We start from the raw sequence: 23,396 nt of genomic DNA on the forward strand, positions 1-23,396 counted from the left end.
TTGTTTCTTACTTTCCAAGGAAGTCATTGACTAAACAATAGTAATAACAGGTTGAAGTTAAGTCTAGACTACTTTTCTCGTGGGAACGATCCCAACCTCACTAGTTGGGTTATTTACTTGACATGACCGTTTTAGTTCTTATTTGAGAAGTAAGTTTGAGCGTATCAAATTTTGGTGCCGCTGCTGGGGAAAGTAGCTTTTAGATTAACTTGAACTTATTACTATAGTTTAGTTGATATTTTCTTGATTTTACTTTGTTTTATTGTTTTTGATTTTTTTAAGAACTATCCTGCTTGTATGCCAAATATACGGAGAGGAAGAGAACCGTTGTTTCCCTACGATCACGAATTAGAGCGTGCACTGCGCAATATGAATCGAAACTTGGGAATAAAGGATGATGATCCGAACCAGAACATCCCTGCTCTGGTAGATGTTCATTGTCAGTTGTTACCTGATGCTCCGGGTGAACACCAACAGAGGGGACAAAATCCTGCTCCACGTCCCCGGGCATACTTCAGAGGCTATGATAACATAGCAGACTCAGATGGGCAACTTGTCTTGCCTCCTTTACCCACAGGCCACACCTTTGTGGTAACTAGTAGCCTGATGCAAATGCTCACTTCCAGAGTTTTATTTTCAAGGCTACCTTCTGAGGATCCACATGCTCATATAGTTAAGGTAAGGGCAGTGTGTAAAAGCTGTGTAGGGAGGCTTGATTTGGATTTAGATGTAATAGGTCTCAGAGTGTTTCCTCTCTCACTGACGGGAGAGGCTGCTATGTGGTTCACTGAGCTCCCATACAACTCAATCTTCACATGGAACCAACTAAGGGATGTCTTCTTAGCATGCTACTATCCGGTCTCCAAGAAACTAAACCATCAAGACAGAGTGAACAACTTTGTGGCACTACCAGGAGAGTCAGTTAGTAGTTCTTGGGATAGATTCACCTCGTTCTTGAGAAGTTTCCCAAATCACCGTATAGATGATGATTCAGTGAAGGAATACTTCTATTAGGGACAAGATGATAACAATAAAGCGGTGTTGGACACTATAGCAGGTGGATCTTATGGGGAGTGTTCTTATGCTGAGATTGCTAAAAAATTAGAGAAAATCTCTCGGAACAATAAAGCTTGGAGTACTAGGAAGTTCGATACTGGGAGAAACACCTTCGCAGTGTAGTCCACTCACAACCTAGCCACAGATGAGATTCGTGAAGAAATGGCTTATATGAAATCTGAGCTTGGGTTGGTACTCAAACATGTCACTGGGGTGCAGAAAAGATAGATGCAGTCAACTACTTGTCAAAACCACAGCCACAAAATGATGAGTGTTATTATGAGGAGGATTTCTATGCATTAAATGAGAAGACGGGGGGGGGGGGGGGGGGGGGTTTCTGACCGAGCGCCCAAGGCTCAAATCAGGATAATTGGCGCCGAGGTCAAGGAAACCAAGGTCGGAACTATGGTAACTATAATCGTGAGGGTCATTATGTCCGAGATGGAAACTACAATCTCGACAACAACTTCAACAGGGGTAACTATGGTAATAGAAACGACAGGAATGGACCCTATGTTCCTCCTCAAAATCGTGAAGTTACTCCTAGGGATGGTGGAGGTAGTATGTCACGAGTTGAGGATATGTTGCATAATATTATGAGGAGGTTCGATGCTAGTGATGAGCACAATAAAGAGTTGAGGAATGATTTAGCGGGTATTGGGCAAAAAGTCGATACACATGCAATATCGATTAAGAAACTTGAGTTACAATTGGCCCAATTATCTGCAACTGTGAACACACGGCAACCGGGCACTCTTCCTAGCAACATTGTCCAAAATCCGAAAAAATATGGACATTGCATGGCAATTACTACTCGCAGTGGCAAGCAAACCATTGACCCACCTATGTCGTCTAATGAGAAAAAGGTGACAGACTGATAAAGTGGTAGATGTTGATGGTAAATTAGAGGATAACACTGTAAAAGGTGCTGAAGTGCCTAAAAAGGTAACTCCCATGCTTAGGCCACCACCCCCATTTCCTCAAAGATTGTTGAAAAAGACCGAGGATGGTAAATATCGACGTTTTATAACAATGTTGAACTTTGGTAGAAGCTTTAGAACAAATTCCCGGTTACGCCAAGTTTATGAAAGATCTGGACACAAAGAAAAGATCGGTCACTTTTGAGGATGATGATAGAATGCAGCATTGTAGTGCTATTGCTACAAGATCTCTGGTCCAAAAGAAAGAAGATCCAGGTGTGTTCACTATTCCTTGTACAATCAGGCTATTACATTTTGTGAAAGCATTATGTGATCTGGGGGCAAGCATAAATCTCATACCCCTCTCGATTTACAAAAAGTTGGGTTTGGGTGATCCAAAGCCCACTGCGATGCGGCTACTGATGGCTGATCGAACAGTAAAAAGGCCTATAGGGATACTCCACGATGTGCTAGTAAAAGTGGAGTCGTTCATATTTCTGGCAGATTTTTTAATTCTTGATTGTGAAGTCGATTTTGAAGTGCCCATTATTCCTGGGAGGCCATTCCTTGCTACGGAAAGAGCCTTAGTAGACATGGAAAATGGGCAGATGAAATTTTGGTTGAACAATGAGGAAGTGACCTTTAACATTTGTAGGTCCATGAAGCAGAGTGGTGAGCTTCAATCGGTATCTTCTATATCCTACAATATGGGTGAAACATCTGAGACACAAATAGAAGAACGTCTAGGTGTAGAACCATTAGCGGCAGTGATAATGAATTTTGATAGCGATTGCATTGAAGAGTATGAGTCATTAGTAGTGGCTCTCGATTGAGGTGATGTTCGGTTTAAACCGAAGAAATATGAGCTAGATATGAAGAATCGCGAGTCCCCACCCGCGAAACCATCTATAGAGGAGGCTCCAAAATTAGAACTAAAAGCTTTCCCACCTCATCTCAGGTATGAATTCTTAGGAAATGGTGATACTTTGCCGGTAATCATTGCATCAGACCTGAATGAACAACACGTTCAGAGTTTGGTAAAGGTGCTAAAAAGGTTCAAAAGAGCTATTGGGTGGACTATTGCGGACATTATTGGGATCCCCCCTGATATTTGCTCTCATAAAATCCAACTCATGCCTGATCATAAGCCAAGTATTGAGCATCAGAGACGCTTAAATCCTCCTATGCAAGATATCGTGAAGAAGTGAATCATTAAGTGGTTGGATGTCGGAGTAATCTATCCAATCACTGATAGTAGTTGGGTATGCCCGGTCCAGTGTGTACCTAAGAAAGGGGGAATGATTGTGGTCCCCAACGAAAAAATGAACTTGTTCCAATGAGACCGGTTACTGGATGGAGGGTGTGTATGGATTACCGCAAACTAAATTCTTGGACTGAAAAAGACCACTTTCCTATGCCCTTCATGGATCAGATGTTGGATAGACTTGCCGGAAAAGGGTGGTACTGTTTTCTTGATGGATATTCGTGGTATAATCAGATTTCTATTGCACCAGAAGATCAAGAGAAAACCACTTTTACTTGTCCATATGCGGCCTTTATGTTCAGAAGAATGTTGTTTGGGTTGTGCAATGCACCCGCCACATTTCAGAAATGTATGATGTCGATATTTTCTGACACGGTGGAGGATACTATAGAAGTTTTTATGGATGACTTTTTTGTGGTTGGTGATTCATTTGAGTGGTGTTTGACCAATTTATCTGAGGTCTTTAAGAAATGTGAAGACTGCAATTTAGTACTAAACTGGGAAAAGTGTCATTTCATGGTGAAAGAGGGTATTGTGTTGGGTCATCACATTTCAAAAAAGGGCATAGAGGTTGATAGAGCTAAAGTCGAGGTAATAGAGAGACTTCCCCCATCGATCTCCGTGAAAGGTATGAGAAGCTTTCTTGGGCATGCAGGTTTTTACCGGAGATTCATCAAAGACTTTTCAAAGATTGCACATCCATTGTGCAAACTGTTGGAGAAAGATTGTAAATTTGTTTTGATGAATCCTGTCTTAAAGCATTCAGTGAGCTAAATGAAAAATGGGTGTCTGCGCCTATCATTATTTCTCCGGATTGGAACACTCCATTTGAGGTGATGTGCGATGCTAGTGGGGTGGATCTTGGTGTAGTATTGGGACAGAGAAAGAACAAAATCCTTCACCCCATTTACTATGCTAGTATATCCTAAATGAAGCTCAGAAGAACTACACAGTAACCGAGCAAGAACTCTTTGCAGTAGTCTTTGCTTTTGAGAAATTTCGCTCCTATTTGCTAGGTACTAGAGTTATAGTGCATACTGACCACTCAGCATTGAGATATTTGATGGCGAAGAAGGATGCGAAACCTAGGCTAATTCGTTGGGTATTACTGCTATAAGAATTTGACTTTGAAGTGATGGATAGAAAAGGAACTGAAAATCAAGTTGTTGATCACTTGCCTCGTCTAAAGGATGAAGCTATGAGAGAGTTAGGGGATAAGACTGACATTGATGATACTTTCCCCGATGAGCATGTATTAGCTGCTTCACAAGACTTGATCCCATGGTTCGCAGATTTTGCGAACTATCTGGCTAGTGATATTATTCCATCAGACTTGTCCTTTCATCAAAGAAAAAAGTTCATGTACGATGTGAAGAAGTTCTTTTGGGATGAACCATACTTGTATAGGATTTGTGCCGACGGGCTTATTCGGCGTTGTGTTCCAGAATGTGAGATGTTGAGTGTGTTAGAGGCATGCCATTCCTCACCCGTTGGTGGACATCACAGTGGTATCCGAACCGCTCATAAGACATTACAATGTGGTTACTATTGGCGAACTCTTCATCAAGATGCTCATGAATTTGCAAAAGCATGTGACAGGATGCCAACGAGATGGCGGCATTTCACGAAAGCAAGAGCTCCCTCTAAACCCCATTCTTGTGATGGAGTTATTTGATGTTTAGGGTATTGACTATATGGGCCCTTTTGTGAGTTCTCATGGAATGAAGTACATTCTAGTAGCAGTTGATTATGTATCTAAATGGGTCGAAGCCATCTCCCTCACAAACAATGAAGGGAAGAGTGTCACTGCATTCTTGAAAAAGAATATATTCTCTCTTTTTGGAACCCCAAGGGCCTTTATTAGTGATGGGAGCTCCCACTTCTGCAACAAATTGTTCAAGGGGTTATTGGAGAAATATGGGGTTCGCCATAATGTGGCCACTCCTTACCACCCTCAAACTAGTGGGCAAGTTGAAGTGTCGAATCGGGAGATCAAACAAATATTTCAAAAACAGTGAACGCTAGTAGAACGGATTGGTCAAGGAGGCTTTATGATGATCTTTGGGCCTACCGGACAGCATATAAGACTCCCATAGGTATGTCTCCATACCAACTTGTATATGGGAAAGCTTGTCATCTTCCGGTTGAGTTAGAGCATAAAGCCATGTGGGCTATGAAGAAGTTGAAAATGGATTGGAGCAAAGCTGCAGAACAAATGTTAAATGGGTTGAATGAACTTGATGAATTTTGCTTGAAAGCCTATGAAAGCTCAGCCCTCTAAAAAGAAAAGATGAAGAAGTACCATGACAACAAAATTGAAAAACGAGAGTTTATGGTCAGGGATTTGGTGATTTTATTCAATTCCAGATTGCGCGTGTTTCTAGGCAAGCTTAAGTCCAAATGGACTGGTCCTTACTTGGTTACCCAACTATTCCCTCATGGAGCAGTTGAGTTGGAAACTAAGAAGGGTGTGCGGTTCAAGGTGAATGGACAGCGCATAAAAATCTATTTCGGGCATGCTGAATCGGCGAATGAAGAGATTGAGGCATACCATCTTGATGAAGTCTGAGTAATCAAGTGTCCCCAGTCGTGCCGCGACATTAAATCAGGCGCTTGTTGGGAGGCAACCCAATACTTATAGTCTTTTTAGTGATGGTAGCATTTTTCAACTAATGGGTTTTTAAATTTGCAGGCACAACACCAGGAAATTCTGTAGAAAATTACTCTACAGCAGTCACTGACGGATACAACGACAAACTGTTGCGCCTGCGACGGACCGTCGTATGCCTCCGTCGTACCAGATACGTCTTTATGTTATTTTCAAACTAGGGCACACATGACGGAACCAATAACGGGTCGTCAGAGCTGCGAAGGACCATCGTTGCGGAATCGTCGCGTGATTAATGAGGCATACCCGACCCGACCCGGTTGGAGTTTATTATAAACTTTCACCATTTAAACTCCCCAACCCCTCATTTCACCCCCATTCCTTCATTATTCCCCCCATTACCCTCTCTTTTCAACTTCCACAATCTCTCCCTTTATCAACCAATAATTGTCCCCCCCACAATTCTCCAAAGCCCTAAAAATGTTAATCTACTAGTTGGAGTTGCTGATGTGGGTGTCTTCCTGGTCACCGAGTACTTGTCCATTTTGTTTTCCCCAATTCTAAGGTATGTGTCTCTAATTTCTACTCATTTATCTTGCATTTTTGCTTATTAATTAAGAGTATCTTAGTTCTTCGTCATATGTTCGTTTCTTTTATAAGATTTTGTCTAACCTAGGTAAAAAAATGTTTGAAATTGTCGTGTTTACAACCCTAGACATAGGTGCTTTTGCATTGCTAGTTTCCTAGGTAGTTGGGTTAGAGAAACGTAGGTCCAAAACACTACAAGTTTTATTTGGGTTCATCGGGGATGCATGGGGTAACCCCAGTTCTGTCACTGATATACAGAACGAGACCCCGATGACAGACCGTCGTACCCACGATGGACCGTTGTAGGGTCCGTTCCAAAGGCCCTAGCACCCTGTTCCAACGAACATATGTGACGGACCGTTGTCTTCATGACGGTCCGTCCTACACAACCGTTCTGGTTGTCAGAGACCCTGTTCCTAAGGGTCTCTCAGTTTTTTCTAAGTGTCCTCCAATGGACACATGTGACGGACCGTTGCCTTCACGACGGTCCATCCTGCACAACCATTCTGGTTGTTAGAGCCTATTTCTAAGGGTCTCTCACTTTTTCTAAGTTTCCTTCAATGGACACATGTGGCAGACTGTCATACCCACGACGGTCCGTCCTGCATGACCTTCATGACGGTCAGAGACCCCTCTCCTAAGGGTCTCTATATTTCATTCAAGTGTCCTACGACGGACACCTACGATGCACCGTCGTACCTGTGACGGTCCGTCCTGCACATACCGTCATACTAGTCAGAGACTCTCCTTCAGGGCTCTCCATTTATACATAGTCCAAGTAAAACACGACGGACCCCATGACGGTCCGTCATAGTCACGATGAGCCGTTACCAGGCCCGTCGTGTGTCACTATTACCATAGTAATGACATACTATTTTAATTGTTTTTATGATTTTGCTTGCCTTGTTTGCCACTTCTCATACTAATATTGATCCTTTACAGGTAGTATCTACTATGGCACCCAAGCAAGATCGAATCTACGCACGCGGGTGATCGAAGTTTGTCGCCCCGTCTGCCCGCATGGTCATCGGCTCTGATGATAAGCGTGACCCTGAGTATGTGCCCCCAGGAACTTCCACCCCTTCCCGTGCTGCACGTGCTCCCAAATCCACAACCAAAAAGTTGGCGTCCGGCGTAGTCACTGCCTCCCAGTCTGATGAAGAGCGCACACTGACCGGCACACCCTCTGGGTCAGCCACAAATGAATAAGTAACGTCTGGCTCCTTAGGAGTATCATGGTCCGAGGAAGCCTCCGGCTCTGTTGAGGTTCCCGCACCCGCCACCGCTGCAACGTCGGCCCCGTCTGATGAGGCTGACAGTTCGGATTCCACATCAGGTTCACCAGCTCAGGCCCCCACCCCAGCCACTGACCAACCCAACCGGTGGTGTGTCGACGGGCAATTTCAAGTCCACTCCGACACCATATTCCTAACTGATAAAGGAGTGATGACTCAAACACTCACCTTGGAGCGGTGGGTCCTTACAGGGAGTCTCCCAACGATGCCTGAGATCCACAATCTCTCACCAGGCATCGCTTAGAGTGGACAGCACGTCCGTTGGGACGTTACAGTGAAAAAATGGTCCGAGAGTTCTACGCATCCTACGTAGCGACTCTCCGATCATAGATAGATAGGCGAGCTGCCCTCGCTAAGCATGCCCCACTGGAGCAGGTCCGAGTACGGGGCGTACAGGTTGACATTTGCCTGCTTGCCATCCGCCGGTTTCTATATGGCGAGGGTGTTGATACTACTCGGACCCCACTCACTCCCGAGTTTGACTACTGCTGGCAGATAGTTAAAGATGGCCAGTTCCTGCGCGAGCCATCACTCAGAGAGACCACCAAGAGGTGGATAGACCTGCACCTGTTAGTTGATGGAGAGGGTGCCGACTGGGTAACCGAGCCAAAGGGGGCCATCAAGAAGGCCAACCTCACTTTCACGGTGAAGTTCTTGTGGCTGATTGTCCGTCACTTCCTTTCACCCACAACTGCTAATAATATCGTTACATGAGATCGAGCAGTGTTGATGGCGATAATAATAGCCGGGTTTGAGGTGGACTTCGCGTGGCTTCTACAGGCAGTCATGCACGAGAGGGCTTTCAAGGTCACTACTACTTACCCTTTCCCGTGCATGATCTTTTCTCTCTGCAGGTCCGCAGATGTGCCTATATGGGACGTAGATCAGATCAAGACCCCGCAGGGAACTGATTACGTCGGCCTCATCAGAGATGAGGCCAATGAGTTGGCTCCACGCAGAGGGCCCCGTACAGAGATGCCCCCACTTGCTGATGTTCTTGGTGATACAGTAACCCAGGACCGCACGGCTACACAGGCGGCATCCACTAACACTACCCCGGTCGAGTCTATTCTGGGTAGTAGCACTACCCTGAGCTCCTCTCGCACAGCCCCTCTACCGGCGCTGGTCCCGCTTGCTAGGGTCAAAAAATTAGAGGCACAAATGGCTACACTTCTGCATCATATCCAGTCGTGGATGCAGAAATCGATTACTGAGTCAGAAGAACACCTAGAGCGGAAAATGGTCCAGTGTACAGAGCGGAAGATCGCTAAGGTTCACCAGTGCTTCGACGCTTTTGAGTTGAGGGTGTTAGCCAGACCAGCCCCTCCGGTGGATGTGTCGACTCTTCAGGCTGCAATTGACAGTCTTCGTGCAGATGTCGACACGATCGTAGAGGCTACGGTGCAGGAGTCTGAGGCCCCTTCTGTCGAGCCTGTTAAAGACACAGTTTTGGCGGCCCTATTTTCCACTTAAGAGATTCCACCACCTCCCCCTCGAGAGAATGACAAGAGGCGTAGAGGTCGAGAAGAGGACGAGGTGCGAGCACGGAAGAAGAAGCACCGAGAGATGGAGCCTGTGAGGAGAGCCTCACTTGCTGAGGAGAAAGCGCACCAGATGAGAGCATCAGAGTTAGCGGCTAGGGTGTATAGATCCCGCACTGTGGAGATAGAAGGAGGCACTACTGATGGTGCGGTTGTTGCTGAGGACACCATTGAGGGTGTCCAGATTGCAGAGGACATGGGTTCCGGGGAACCGTACCCACCATCTTGCTGATCGACGGTGCTTTGCGCCACAGGTTTGCTTCACCTACCACTCTAGTATTTAAATTTTTATGCATTGGGGACAATTGCATGTTTTTTTGTTGGGGGTGGGGTAAATGGAAAGTGAGTGTTAGGGTGAAGTCTGAGTAGCCCAATTCACTATCCTCTTTTGGGGTTTTCTTGCCTGTGTTCTTTTTCCCCAAAATATTGATTACTTTCTCTGTTGAACCAGCATGTTTATATCTTTTGTACATAGTTTAATTCTGGAGCATGATGGCTAAAATGATATCCTAATAAACTGGAAAATGATGCATGACTAGGCATAGTAACTGATAATTGTGTGGCCCTAAGCATGACATAGACGTACACCATTGCATTACCCTAAGTCTACAATTCGAACTAGGTTTTTGATAATCTGGTATAGTGATTAGATGTCAAGTGAGTGTGAGGAAAATCTGAATAGTCCACTATTGGTACTGAGCTAGAACTTTCCTGGTTAGTCCTGCTAAAAGTGAGTTGTAATAGACAATTAGGAAAGGATCATAGGCCTTTATTCAATATAGTCCATTTCTAGCCTAAATAAAAGAAACCAAATGAAATTTATCCTTCTTTGATCCAAATGATCTGAGCTTAAATTTGACCTTTCTTTTTCACCTAACTGATCTTTTCTGGGAACAATGTGTTGGCCCTGGTCCCTCCTTGGACATGTGCACCTTAGCTTATGCCAAAAGCATAAGTTGAGGGTGGCTAATGTAGTAAACAACCTTCGTTATGTTCCTGATCCAACTTTGGGTATTGTGTACCTTGACTCATGGCGAAGCCATGAGTTGAGGGTGACTATTATGAGGAATGCTCTGGAAAGTGGGGTTGAAAGAACAAAGAGAGAGAAAGAACAAAAGTAAAGTGACTCAAAAATTAGTTGAAATAAAAGTAAAGAAAAAGAAAAATATACAAGAAATACAAGTAAGAAAAGAAGAGAGTCACTTACACAAATGAAGAAAGAAGAGAAAATAGCAAGGTGAAAGAATATGAGAAATTGGGCGATATAAAATGATAGAAAGTGGAAGGTTTAGCCGATATGTCAAGGAGGGCAAAAAGTCACTAAAGTATACCTAAATATACCCTACCTGACCCTGAGCCTATGTTACTAGCTAAGAAACTCCTATCGTGATCCTAAGGGTTGTATAGCAAACTTAAGGCAGTGAAAACAAGGGCAAGCTTATGGCAATAGGTATGAATGAGTGTGACTTTGTTCTGAGAGCGAGTGTTGAAAAGTAATCCTTACACTCAAACTGAAATCATTGTGTGAAAAATGAGGATTTTGTTTAAAGTGAGGACACGAGTTGCAATGCCGGAATTGTTAGCACCTCGGTGAGAAATTGAAGAGGATAGGTGTTAGTGCATGGCGAGTCTGTGTCATGTTCTGATCCCACATAATTCAAGCCCAATAGTGATAGCATGCATAGATTTGATGAGATTAATCGGGATTGATAGCCAAATGATTGCAAAGGATGAAACATTGATACTATTGTACAAAGATTGTGTATTGAGTCATCGTGTGTCGCTTGAGGACAAACAACGAATTTAAGTTGAGGGAGTTGATATACCGTGGTTTCACGATATTATTAGTACTTTTTCCTTAAGTTTAGTGTGTCCAAAAGCCTTTTTGTGCTAATTTATATATAAGTTTCATTTTATTTTGCAGGAAATCTGTCCAAAGCTGAATGCGGAGATTTTGAGCGAAGAAATACAGAAGAAACACCTACGGAGCTTATGACGGTCCATCGTGCTTGTGACGGTCCGTAGGTGGTAGCGTAGTGCAGCTGCTGAAGGAAGATGGGGAGTCTGAAACACTATCCTCTCTTGGCCCAACCTTCTTGAGTGCACCAAGAATGTGTAAATTATAAGAGGAAATCCATGTTTGAAATTTCCAAAAGCAAAGATATTGAGTCTCCCAAAATAAAAGAAGCAAAGACCTCCAGAGAAAAGAGAAAAAGGAAGAAAGAAAAGTAGAAGAAATAAAGAAAGGTAAAAACTACCCTTACAGGGTCACTGAAAGGTGGGAGGAAAATACTCCAACAAAAAAGAAAAAATTATTATAAATAAATAAGCGAATAAAAGAAAAGCTCCAACGAGTAAAGACTCAAAAGAGAGAAAAAAAGAAGAGAAAAGCACAAAAAAAAAGAGAACTCAAAAAAAAGGAAGGGAAAAGCGTTAAAATTAGAATTCTAAAGAAGATGATATGTGGGAGAACAATGAAGAGGATCTGACGTCAAAGGCGTACCAATTATTAAGAGCAAAAATTTTGTGTAACGCTCAATGAGAAATCAAGTCACTTTTATTTCAAATAAATATCCTATCCATCCCTAAGCCTACGTTACAAGCCAATGACAAGACCTACATGATCTCATTCCAAATGCTCTCACATTAGTGGAGATTTACATATGGGTCAAGCATATGGTATCACAATTGTGTGCATTGAACATTCTTGTGAGTGTGAGTGCACTTTGAAAAAGTCCTATAATCAAATGTTTCAAATATGTGTGAAATAGGACTAGCTTTTGTCGTGAGGGAACTTGAAACATGAGGATTGATACAATTCAAAACCTTTGTTTGAAACAAGATGAACGGATCTTTTGATCTTTAAGTATATTTGAGGTACCACTTGAAGCTGTAAGAATTAACTTAATTCAATCTTTTACAAAAATGAATGAGAGATTTACCTGTAATCCTAACTGTTGGTACCAATCGTGCTGAAGATTTGACTATCTCATCACTTTTTTTTATTTTAAAAAATAAAAGAAATTGTCTTTTGATTTGTTCAATATAAAAAGTGTTATTAAGTTAGTCTTATATGTGTGAGATGCCTATTTTACTTCATTGGATTTTCCATCCCAAAAATGTGATATATCTTGTTTTTAGGCTTTGAATATAGCAAGGAATAAATTTCCATATTTCATCATGTTCATATTGTGCATTTTATACTGATAATCTTTTAGATTCTTTGCAGCACTCATCATCCACAAGATTTGAACTACATTTGACCTGATTCCTGCCTCGACACGATACGTAGGCGCCACGACGAATCGGTCATATACCCAGTGTGATTATTACTTCTCCTTACAATAAAAAATGGGACAGAATTTTTGAAAATATCTCAAAAATTCAAAATAGAGGTGTCATCGCCAACAAGTCAAGATTGAAGATCATTTTGAGATTTGCCAAAATTCTAACTGGGACAGAATTTTTGAGGAAGACCTCAAAATTCTGATAAGTACTGCCAGAAGCTTGATAGCAACTACAAAGATCATGCATCACAAGTTAACATCCATGCATCGCGAGTTAATTCATGCATCACTAGTTAATTTTGTTGCATCGCGAATTAATATTCATACATCGCGAGTTAATATTCATGCATCGCGAGAAGATTTCATACTTCGCAGAAAATTCATGCATCGCGAGAAGATTTTATACCTTGCAGAATTGTATGCATCGCAAGAAGATTTTGTACTGATATACCGTGGTTTCACGGTATTATTAATTCTTTTTCCTTAAGTTTAGTGTGTCCAAAAGACTTTTTGTGCTAATTTTTATATAATTTTCTTTTTATTTTGCAGGAAATCTGTCCAAAGCTGAATGCGGAGATTTAGAGCGAAGAAATACAGAAGAGACCACCTACAGAGCTTTTGACGGTCCTTCGTGCTTGTGACGGTCCGTAGGTGGCAGCGTAGTGCTGATGCTGAAGGAAGAATGGGGAAGTCTGACCAAGTGTGGGGTTACGAAGCTTGTGACGGTCCGTCGTGTCTATTACGGTCCGTCCTGCAGGTTCGTCATGAAGTTCAGAGAAGTAATCCCAGTACCCATATTCCGAGAGTTGAAGTGTTTTGGAACGAATGTCCTCGACGGACCGTTGTGCCTATGACGGTCCATCATACTTGTTATCAAGGGTAATGAAGAAAAGAAGCAGAAGAAATTGCATAAGTATGGGATGATAGAGTCCATGACGGTCCGTCGTGACCATGACGATCCGTCGCGAGGTCCGTCGACATAGCCGCGTTTTGGCAGATTTCCAGCAAATAGAGTCCTTGTTTAATTAGGTTTTTATTTTTTATAAATAGTTCGAAAAACCTCATTTTTTAGGTTATACTCCGATAGTTAGACTCTTAGATTATTAGACTTTTGTTAATCATTAGACTTTTTGTGAGATTGTTGATTATTTTGAGATTCTTGCAAGTGATTATTGGTAATAAATCAAGCAAACTTTCGGATTTTACTACTTCTCATTGAAGTAAGTACATGAATTCTTATTTAATATATTTGAATATTGTGATTATGACTATGAGTAACTAAACTCCATAACTAGAGTTGTGGGAACCATAGGCAAATAATGAGATAAAACATAACTAAAATAACAATTCTAGAATGGTGTCTTGCATGTATTAATAATTCTTTCGCTTAGAAGTCTTGATAACGGATGGCCAACGTTAGAACTCGCCTTAATGCTACTTGCCGGACCAAGGAGGTAGATAATAGGATAAGAATTATCAACATAGATTTAGTATATACTATCTAATAGGCTAGTATTGATTGGTACGAGGTAATAACCTACTCAAATATCGAATACGATGCTTAATATGAGGTAAAGATAAGGGTTAGGAAAGCAACACACGTAGACGGACCAAGGTGCGGAGTGAGATTTTCTAGATGCTGGACCAAGGATTTAGAAATACATAACTTATCACTTTGCATGCAAGATACTAGGAAAGAATTGTTATAGTTAGAATTATCAAGTTATGAACCTGTGGGGTACACGTAAACCCTAGTTACTTTGATTAATTGATTAAAATCCAACATTCAAAGCTATTAAGTGTCTCTTTCAATTGCGTTAGTTATTTTCATTCATTTAGAATTAGAAACCCCTTTTATTGTTTTTTATTTTCCAAGGAAGTCATTGACCAAATAATAGTAATAACAGGTTGAAGTTAAGTCTAGACTACTTTCCTCGTGGGAACGATCCCAACCTCACTAGTTGGGTTATTTACTTGACACGGCCGCTTTACTTCTTATTTGAGAAGTAAGTTTGAGCGTATCACGTACCTTGCGGAATTTATGCATTGCGGGAAGATATTCATGCCCTGCAGAAGATCATGCATCGAGAGATAATAATCATGCATCGCGAGAAGATATTTATTCCTCGCAGATATTTATGTATTGTGAGAAGATATTCATTCCTCGCAGATATTTATGCATTACGAGAAGATATTCATACCTCGCAGAAAATTCATGCATCTCGAGTTAATTGATGCATCACTAGTTAATTCATGCGTCACGAGTTAATTCATGCATCACGAGTTAATATTCACGCCCTGCAAAAGATCAGGCATCGCAAGTCAATATTCATGCATTGTGGAAGATCATGCACCGCGAGTCAATACTCATGCATAGCAGAAGATCATGCATCGCTAATTAATATTCATGCATCGTGAGTTAATATTCATACATTGCAAGTTAATATTCATGCATTGAGAGTTAATATTAATACATCACGAGTTAATATTCATGCATCGCGGATTGATATTCACGCATTACGAGTTAATATTCATGCATCGCGAGTTAATAATCCTGCATCGTGAGTTAATATTCTTGCATAGCGAGAAGATATTCATCCCTCACAAAATTGTATGCATCGCGAGAAGATTTCATCCCTCGGAAAAGTTTACATATCGCAAAAAGATTTCATACTTTGCGGAATTTATGCATCGCGAGAAAATTTCATACCTCGCAGAAAATTCATGCATCGCGAGAAGATTCCATCCCTCGCAAAAGTTTACATATCGCAAGAAGATTTCATACCTTTCGGAATTTATGCATCGCGAGAAGATTTCATTCCTCGCAAAATTATATGCATCGCGAAAAGATTTCATCCCTCGTGAAATTTTATGCATCCCGAGAAGATTCCATCACTCGCGAAAGTTTATATATTGCAAGAAGATTTCATACCTTGCGGAATTTATGCATCGCGAGAAGATTTCATCCCTCGCAAAATTTTATGCATTGCGAGAAGATCTCATCCCTCGCAAAATTTTATGCATCGCGAGAAGATTTTATCCCTCACAAAAGCTTATATCGCAAGATGATTTCATACCTTGTGGAATTTATGCATCGCGAGAAGATTTCATCCCTCGCAACATTTATGCATCGCGGGAAGATATCCACGCCCCGCAAGCAATCATGCACTGCCAGAAAAGGAATCGTGCATCTCAAAGGAAATATTTACACCTCAACATCAACTGACGTTAAATGACGAAGAGAGAAATTAAGTGTCGACGCGGTGAAAGACACTGTCTCCCATTTAAACTGCATTTTTAAGCTGATGAGTTTTATCTCAGTCTTTGTCGAGAGCATTCGAAAGGATGAATTTCTTCAAGAAAAAATTTGTGCAAACTACTTCAACAAGGACGCAACAAATCATAGAACCTTTTGGAGACAAGTCTGGAATTGATTTCAACCACATTTAACCACACTTCTCTACAAAGATCATGTGTTCGGTCAAAATTTGATTTGTCAATTTTCGTTGTCCACGATTTCTTTCATCAATCATACACAACGAAAGGGACAGCTGTTGACACCCAATTTTTGTCTAACATTTTAAAAATTCGTAATTTTGAGGTTTTATTTATTTAATAGCTTAAAATAATTTTTTTATATAATTTTAAATAAGTTTATCGATAACTATCTTTGTTTATCAAAATTTAGGATTTTTGTATTTTTAAATAGCATTTCACATGTCATTTACGTTCATTATATTATTTTAAAATTTCATTTTTTTTTGTTACATTTGTTAATATTTGTGTTGAATTTAGCACAGTCTAAAATTTAGTTAAATACGAAAAAATTTAGGAATTCTATTGAGATAATTTTAGGCCACAATACTAAGCCCATAACTTGGGCCCATAATTTTTAAATCCCTATATATAAAACATTTAGCTAATTAGGTTGGGGCTGAAAAACTCTAGCGGTATTTTTTTTAGTTTTTTTAATTCTTTTATTGTTCATTTGTCACCGGAATTTTTCCGGAATCCGGCAAGTCCACCATCCTCGCCGGAAAATTTTCCGGCGAGCCACCAAATCACTCCTATTCCTCCTCACTTAGCTCACCAGAAAACAACTCCATAAAACCATTTCTTTCACCCGTTTCTCCTCCCAAACAACAATCAACGACTATTGGTAACAACCACCTAAAACCTCCATTTCCCTCTCATTTTTCCGTGGCCTTGCAGATGTTCTCGTCGGCCTCTCTTGCGTCCATTTTCCGACCAACCACAGAACCATCAGACCCACCTTCTTCCTTCACCTCTACAACAGATAATAACAGACAATCACCATCCAAAATGACCACTGAAAACCACCGGAAAAACGACCCCACTTCCAGATCATAGGGATCCGACCACTACAGGTTCCTTTTCTTTTCTCGATGTTTAACTTATTTTTCGCAGGATTCCACTCGAACCAGCAAGCTACAAGATCCAAACCAGCAACAACTCAGACAACAACTCCTACTCTTGTGAACAAAGCCGGTAAACCCATTAATGGCAGCCACAAATCAACAATACAACCAGGTGAACGTCAAGGCTTTAAAAACAACAATCAAAACACATGAAACAAACTCCGACGAAGTAGGTAATCTTTCATATCCTTACCTTTTGTTTACCCTCTATGTTTTAGATCTGGACGGAGGGGTTGAAACTCCGGCCACTGTTAATTCGATGTTCATACTCCTTAATAACTATTTTTTTTATCTTTTCCGTTTCTTTCTTTGATTTCTTTGTCACCGCCGGTAAGAATGAGATATGATATCCTTCAAATCATTTGTTAATGTTTTTCCTTTCCAGGTACATCTATAAATGTGTAGCTTATTTGGCTGCAATTAATTAAAATTTGACTTTTTTTATTGTTATTCAAAATGTATTTTATTTATTATGTTGTCATCATTTTGACTATTTAGTTTAAAGCAGTGTTGATTTTTGTCTATTAATCTATATTATTTTTTTTTACCAGTTATACATGTTGGTAGTGATTATTTTATTTTTTATTTTATTAATTTTTGTATGTTAATTAGAATTATTTAATTATTGCTATTTTTTCTACTTAATAATATTGTTGTTGGTATATTTATTGAACTTTTAGTCAGTTTCATATCTTCAGTTGATTGTACATTTGTTTCATCTATTTATTTTTTGCTTTCTGTTATTTAACTCCTTATTTTAGTCATTGTTAATTGTTGTTTATTAGTTTTTTGTAATTAAATTGTTGCTAGTGGACTAGTTTAGATTTTCTTAATCGTTTCTAATGAATTGTTTAGCTTAGTAATTTTTTGTGTTATTTTGTTGTAGATCGTATCATGCTATTGCATTAGTTTGAACAAGTTAAATGGACAATGAAAAAACTCTCCGTCCGTTTTAGAGGCCTACTCAATATTAAAAGACGGAATTTTTTAGTTTAAGTTCATATAAATTGTTTGTTAAAATGTTAAAATGGCCAATGAAAGACTCTCCGTCGGTTTTGGAGGCCTACTCAATATTAAAAGACGGAAATTTTTAGTTTAAGTACATATAAATTGTTTGTTAAAATGTTAAAATGGCCAATGAAAAAACTCTCCGTCGATTTTGGAGGCCTACTCAATATTAAAAGACGGAAATTTTTAGTTTAAGGTCAAATAAATTGTTTGTTAAAATGTTAAAACGGCCAATAAAAAATACTCCGTCGGTTTTGGAGGCCTACTCAATATTAAAAGACGGAAATTTTTAGTTTAAGTTCATGTAAATTGCTTGTTAAAATGGCCAATAAAAAAACTCTCCGTCGATTTTGGAGGCCTACTCAACATTGAAAGACAGAATTTTTTAGTTTAAGTTCATATAAATTATTTGTTAAAATGTTAAAATGGACAATGAAAAAATTCTCCGTCGGTTTTGGAGGCCTACTCAATATTAAAAGACGGAAATATTTAGTTTAAGTTCATATAAATTGTTTGTTAAAATGTTAAAATGGTCAACGAAAAAACTCTCCGACGGTTTTGGAGGCCTACTCAATATTAAAAGTCGGAAATTTTTAGTTTAAGTTCATATAAATTGTTTGTTAAATTGTTAAAATGGCCAATGAAAAAACTCTCTGTTGGTTTTGGGAGGCCTACTCAATATTAAAAGACGAAAATTTTTATGTTTAAGTTCATATAAATTGTTTGTTAAAATGTTAAAATGGCAAATGAAAAAAGTCTTCGTCGGTTTTGGAGGCCTACTCAATATTAAAAGACAGAAATTTTTAGTTTAAGTTCATATAAATTATTTGTTAAAATTGTTAAAATGGCCAATGAAAATTCTATCCATCGGGTTTAGAGACCTTTTCCATTTTAAAGGACGGAAATCTAATTTAAGTTCATATATGTTTATTTGTTAAATTGGCCGATAAACAAATTACCGTCGATTTCCAAGGCCTCCCATGTTAATAAGACGGATTTTTGTTTTTAAGTTATTATTTGAGTTATTCATTTTTATTTATATCTACTTGATACTAACTCTTTTACTAAGTGTTTTTACAGGTACCCGTCTCTTATATTTTTATTATTTGTGCATATTGAATGTTTTTTATGCTTGTACATTATTTTATATTCTTCCTCAATTTGAAACAAAAAATGAATTCAGTCGGGATCCACATTTGTGGATTTCGAAGGATGCCTAACCCCTTCCCTTTGAACCCCTTACCTAGAATCAAATTGGTTTCGTAGATCATTTAATGGTTTCCTAGTTTTCCCTAAAATTAGGTGGCGACTCCCTTTTTTCTTTTAATATCCTTTTACCCGTTTTAAAATTCTTTTAATTTAAAGTTTTATTTCGTTAGAGTCACCGCGACGTTTCGCCCTGTTTTGACAGAGTGGGGATGTAAACAGTATCATAGTCTAAAGGCATCATCCTCATGGCCTGCAGACATCATATCATGGCCTAAGGGTTTAATTTCTGCCTATCATGATCCGAAGGTGTCATAGTCTAAAGGCGTAATTTTCATGACCTGCTGACAACATTTTCATGACCTGAGGATACATTTTGCGTATGATGGCCCTAGACATTATAGCCTAAGACATCACTTTGCATGGTCTTAAGGCAAATATTCATGGTCAATATGGGAAATTTCATCATGTTCACATTTACCGCTTATTCTGCTCTAACCACTCTATTACAAGTTACAGTTGTGCAGATTACAGACAAAGTCGCCTTCTGAACAGTTGTTCCCTTGCTTACAAACGAAGGCTCCGACAAATTCTTGGCTACTCGCATTATCGTTTCGGCTACTCAGTTACCATGAAGATATCTTCGAATTCAATTTGCCACTGTGATCTACTGTCTTTTCATCTAGGCTCGTCCACCTAACAATGCGACATTTAGGCTCATCCGCCTTACAATGCGATATTTAGACTTGTCCGCCTTACAATGCGACATTTAGGCTCGTCCGCCTTACAATGCGACATTTAGGCTCGTCCACCTAACAATAGGACTTCTAGGGTTGTCCGCCTTACAATGCAACATCTAGGCTCGTCCGCCTTACAACGTGACATTTAAGGCTCGTCCTCCTTACAATGCGACATTTAGGCTCGTCCGCCTTACAATGCGACATTTTGGCTCGTCTACCTTAAAATGCGACATATAGGCTTGTCCGCCTTATAACACAACATTTAATCTCGTCCCTCTTATAGGATATTTACGCCCGTTCGCCTTAAACGACAGTTAGATTTGTCCATCTTATAGGACATTTAGGTCATCCGCCTCATAGGACATTTAGGCTCATCCTCCTTAAAAGGACATTTAGGTTGTCCGCCTTAAAACGACATTTAGGCTCGTCTGCCACATAGGACATTTATGTTCGTCTACTTTATAAGATATTTAGGTCGTCCGCCTTAAAATGACATTGAGGCTCGTCCGTCTTAAAATGAGGTTTAGACTCTCCTTACAACCAGAAATTTTCCTTATATTATTATATCTTTATACTATAAGATCTATTGGAGTTTTACTTTAACCTTCGGAGATGGGTTGCATTTCTTCAACAAGTTAAGCCAAAGTCTACGAGGGCATCTCAAAGCAGATACACTTCTTATCGCCTCTTGTCATTTATTTAGAACTCATATTTTATCATTATTGGTCATACTTTATCTATTTATAAGATAACATTTTATCTAGAATTTGCAGATATGATCGATCGCCCCTTGATTACTATTATCATGCTATCATCTATCACAACAAAGACCCTATCAACTCTTTGCTACTCATACTCCGAACCTTGCTCAAAGGATGATAACCTCACTCTATCGTGCTCTTCCTGCTTCTCTGTCATGCTCTTTTAGCCTCTCTATCTCTCTCTTCTCGCTGTGCTAATCTTATCCATTCAAGTCGATATCGTGCCTTTCATATACCTCAGCTCTCTTTCAACTTTTAAGAGTTTCATTTGCTCTTGAATCTAGAATTACACACGACCTGATTCTCTTATAACCAGAGATATGTAGGCGGCTTAATACCAAATTCTCTGTCGTCCCTTTTTTTCAACTCTACCCCGCTTTAATTGATATAACTGACATCTGTCGTCGGTCGGACGAAATCAGCTACTACGTCAACATTTGTTGCCCGACAAATTCATTCTTCATTCTCAATCAACCAAGGGGCAGCTGTTGACACCCAATTTTGATCGTCCTTTGACCTTTTTTAGGATTACTATTCGATTAAATACGTATTTTAAAATCTATTTAAAGTTTAGAATTTTAATCAATTTTGCATGAAAATTATATATTTGTCACGACCCAAACCGGGTTGCGACTGGCACCCACACTTACCCTCCTATGTGAGCGAACCAACCAATCTAACCTTAACATTTCAATATAATATCGACAGAAAGTAATGCGGAAGACTTAAACTCATTAAATAAAGACCAATTCATTAACTTCTAAAATTCAACATCTATTATTCCCCAAAATCTGGAAGTCATCATCACAAGAACATCTACTTTAAACTACTAATTCTAAGTGTTTCTAAGAAGCTAAAAATACATAAGAAGCTAGTCCATGCCGGAAGTTCAAGGCATCGGGACTTGAAGAAGAAGATCCAGTCCAAGCTAGAAGCGTTAGCTCACCCTGAAGATCCGATGTAGTAAGACTGGCTTGAATTACTGTTGAGTTGAAGATGACGGAACGTTTGCTGCACTCCACAAATAATAAGAAGAAAACATAAAAGTAGGGGTCAGTACAAAACACGGGTACTGAGTAGATATCATCGGCCAACTCAAAATAGAAATCAATATATACCGAGTAATATCATAAAATCAACTATGATACTCAACATGTAGCAACAACAAGTACTATAATCATCAATAAGTACCATCAAGTTCATCCATGAGGGCTCAAGCCTCAACACCATACTCATTTGGGAATTAAGTTTTATTAGATTGAGTATATTGTCATCTTTCAAGATTCATTATCTTTCTTCCTTTTGTGTCGGTACGTGACACTCCGATCCCCTACTACTATGTGTCGGTACATGACACTCCGATCCCCTAATTCTATGTGTCGGAACGTGACACTCCGATCCCCTATATGTGTCGGTACATGACACTCCGATCCCCTACATGTGTCGGAACGTGACACTCCAATCCCCTACATGTGTCGGTACGTGACACTCCGATCCCCTACATGTGTCAGAACGTGACACTCCGATCCCCTACATGTGTCGGTACGTGACACTCCGATCCCCTAATTCTATGTGTCGGAACGTGACACTCCGATCCACTAATACTATGTGTCGGAATGTGACACTCCGATCCACTAATACTATGTGTCGGAATGTGACACTCCGATCCACTAATACTATGTGTCGGAACGTGACACTCCGATCCACTAATATCATTCTGTAAATCATCAAGTCTTCTCTATTCCAAGGCATCATCAATCCCATTACTTTAATTCATCAAGCCTTCTTCTATACCAAGGCATCATCATTAATAATGTATATTAAAGTTTCTTTTCAAGATTTGGGATTCAATATTTTCATCATGCTTATCTTACCACAATCACATAATCATATTCATGCAAACATACCATTAAGCATATAGTAGGGTTTACAATACTACCAATACATATCATTCACTATTAAGAGTTTACTTATGAAGCATGAAAACCATAACCTACCTCCACCGAAGAATTGAAATCAAGCAAGTTAATCCTCAAAGCTTGGTGCTTTCCTCTTCTTCTCGATCGTTTCTCTCTCTCCCTTCTTGTTCTTTCTATTTTCTTATTCAAACCCTCTTTCTTTTACCCTAGTTAACATATAATTAAGTGTAAAAGATGGCAATAATACCCCACTAATTAACCCAAAGTTACCTCTTTTATCCCTCAAGAATTTTAGTTATTAATATAACCCCACGAAATCTATAATTAAGGAAAGAATAGTCCAAAAACGTCCCTTAAAACGTGTAAGGAAATTCGATTCTGCCTGGGATTTGCGCAACCTGTGACGGGCCGTCGTGCCTGCGACGGTCCGTCCTGCAGGTCGTCGCAAGGGTCAGAGAGTGAATTTCCACTGAATAATCTATGACGGTCCGTCACGCCTGTGACGGTCCGTCCTGCCATTCTGTCACGAAGTTCAGAGAGCCAATTTTCAGTACCCAATTTCAGATTTTCTAAGTGTTTTGAAACAAGACCCTGCGACGGTCCGTCGTGCCCTTGACGGTCCATCGTGGGGTCCGTCGCTTCTGCCAGTTTTTCCAGAATTGAAGTTTGTTGCTCAAAATGACTAAACAGGTCGTTACAATATTCTAGTATATTCACAAAATAAAATTATTGTAAATATTATTAAATATTTTAAAATTATTAAT

This window comes from Solanum lycopersicum, chromosome 5, assembly GCF_036512215.1.
Source record: "Solanum lycopersicum chromosome 5, SLM_r2.1".
In the NCBI taxonomy this organism is placed as follows: Eukaryota; Viridiplantae; Streptophyta; class Magnoliopsida; order Solanales; family Solanaceae; genus Solanum; species Solanum lycopersicum.